General features: G+C 43.4%; 1 pseudogene; it reads left to right on the forward strand.

Annotated features, from left to right (window-relative positions):
* The first annotated feature begins 1,291 nt into the window (after positions 1-1,291).
* LOC105728939 (protein SET-like) lies at positions 1,292-2,532 on the forward strand (annotated as a pseudogene).
* The last annotated feature ends 250 nt before the right edge of the window (positions 2,533-2,782 follow it).

The following is a 2,782-nucleotide window of genomic DNA, read 5'->3' on the forward strand; positions in this document are numbered from 1 at the left end:
TGTGGCCTTCTTAAGATGAAGACACTTTTCTCAGAAGCTCCCAGAAAACTTCTTCTCTGATTATGGGACTGATCCTAAACGAATCACTGCAAAGATAATAGAAAACTGTTGATTAAATAAAGTAGGGGCTTCCCCTGGGGCTCCTGAGTCAAAGAAGAGATGGATGCCAGGTCAAAATTGGGGTTCTGTTAACAAGAAAGAAAGGGAGAAGTGGATGTTAAATAGGTATCTGCCAGCATTTGCTATAGGAAAGGGAAATTAATAAATAAAAATTATTTTCATGGGCCAGGCACAGTGGCTCACGTCTGGAATCCCAGCATTTTGGGAGGCTAAGGCAGGTGGAATACCTGAGGTCAAGAGTTCAAGACCAGCCTGGCCAACATGGCGAAACCCTGTCTCTGCTAAAAATATAAAAAATCGGCCAGGCGTGGTGGCTCATGCCTGTAATCCCAGCACTTTGGAAGGCTGAAGTGGGTGGATCACCTGAGGTCAGGAGTTCAAGATCAGCCTGACCAGTATGGTGAAACCTCGTCTCTACTAAAAATACAAAAATTAGCTAGGCATGGTGGCTGGCGCCTGTAATCCCAGCTATTCAAGAGGCTGAGACAGGAGAATTGCTTGAACCCAGGAGGCAGAGGTTGCAGTGAGCTGAGATCAGGCCACTGTACTATAGCCTGGGTGACAGAGTGAGACTCCGTCTGGAAAAAAAAATTAAATAAATTAGCTGGGCATGGTGGCGGGCACCTATAATCCCATCTACTTGGTAGGCTGAGGCAGGAGAATCACTTGAATCCAGGAGGCCGAGGTTGCAGTGAGCCGAGATGGCGCCACTGCACTCCAGCCTGGGCAACAGGAGTGAAACTTTGTCTCAAAAAAAAAAATTACTTTCATACAATGAAGGAATTACAAAGAAGTTAGCTTTTGCTGCTGAACAAAACACCTCCAACCTCTATGGCTTACAACAGCGATTTATTTAACTCATGATTCTATTTGGGCTGAGCTCAGCTGGGTGGTTCTTTTGGACTTAATTGTGACCGTGGTCAGCTGCAAGTCAGCTAGGTAGCTTTGCTCATGGGATCTGGCTGTTAGCTGAGGAAATGAGTCCAGATGTGTTTCCTTATCCAGCAGACTCTCCTTGGCTTATTCCTGTAGTAAATCAGCAAACTTCCAAGAACTAGAGCAGATGCTTGTAAGTATTTTTGAAACCTAAGCTTGGAAATGGAACATTATCACTTCTGCTGCATTCTTTAGGTCAAATTAAGTAAGAAGGCCAAGAGGGTGAAGAAATAGATTCCATCTCTCGAGAGGAGAAGCTTCAAAGTCACATTGCAAGGGAATGGACCCAGGTAGAGAAAGAACTTGTGACACATTTGCAATTTATCGCAGGTGATCAGAGTAATAGGGAAAGCCACTTGGATCTGCCCTCAAGAGAGATGTATCATTTGTAAAGTTTCAGATCAGCAATATGTCTACTCTGAGCTGAAATTCTTATACTAGTATGACTGTTACTGATGATTTCATTACACTGTTCTAGGTAGCAAAAGTTCAGAGGTTGTGATGCTGTGATTGAAAACAATAATATTAAGGTTTTCTGAGCTTCTTACTGATGGGCAAGGAGATCTGTGGTCTCGTTTTTGGCCTTTCCTCACAACATGGCCCCCAAATGCCATGTTTTCTATTCTTGCTTCAAAAGAAGAAACCAAGATCACCTTCTGCCTCGAGGCTGGAAGACACATCGGTCTCTCTGAGCTTGCTGAAGAAGGGAGAAAAAGAACAGCAAGGAGAGATTGAACGTATTGATGAAGTACAAAATGAAGTAGACTAGAAACAAGCCATTGAGGAGACTTTGAAAGCAGAACAGAAATATAACAAACTCAGCCAATTATTTTTTTCAGAAGAGGTCTGAATCGATTGCCAAAATCTCCAACTTTGGGGTAACAGTATTCGTCAACCATCCACAAGTGTCTGCACTGCTTGGGGAGGAGGATAAAGAGGGACTGCCTTATTTAACCAGTGTTGAAGTGACACAATTTGAAGATATTAAACCAGGTTACAGAATATTTTTATTTTGACACAAATCCTTACTTCGAAAAAATTCATCTGAATGAGAGTGGTGCTCCATCTTTAAATTCACTAAAATCAAATGGAAATCTGGATAGGATTTGATGAAACATGCAAGTCAAATGCAGAATAATGCCAGCAGGAAAAGGCAGCATGGGGAACCATAGAGCTTCTTCACCTGGCTTACTGACCATTCTGATGCAGGTGTAGATGAGCAAGGAAAGATCATCAAAGACAATATTTGGCCAAATCAATTACAGTATTAGTTAGTTCCCAAAATGGATGATGAGGAAGGAGAAGGAGAAAAACATGATGACGAAGACAGGGATGAGGATGAAGGTGAAGATAAAGATGATGATGAAGGGGAGGAAGGAGAGGAAGATGAAGGAGAAGGTGACTAACAGAACACCAATGGATTCCAACCTTCCTTTTAAAACATTTTCTCCAATCCCTGCGAGCAACTTACAGTCTTTTTTTGCGCTTGTGCTCAGTTACCCTGTTTTTGAGGTCTTTTCTCTACACTATGGTTCCTTGTGGGGATCCCCCACCAGCGTAGAGGCCCCTCCGTGTCTCCGCCATGACGGGGTTTGAGCCCAGACACGTTTCCCTCCACTGGGTGCAGTCGAGTGAGGTGGCTACAGGAAGATGTGGGAAATGTTAAGCTTACAGAGAGTCACTCTCAGTTCACTGCTCTTAGAGCATGACTGAGGTAATGCCAGCT

The sequence above is a fragment of the Aotus nancymaae genome, unplaced genomic scaffold, assembly GCF_030222135.1.
Source record: "Aotus nancymaae isolate 86718 unplaced genomic scaffold, 86718_ANA_hifiasm-v0.15.2.pri h1tg000059l, whole genome shotgun sequence".
NCBI lineage: Eukaryota > Metazoa > Chordata > Mammalia > Primates > Aotidae > Aotus > Aotus nancymaae.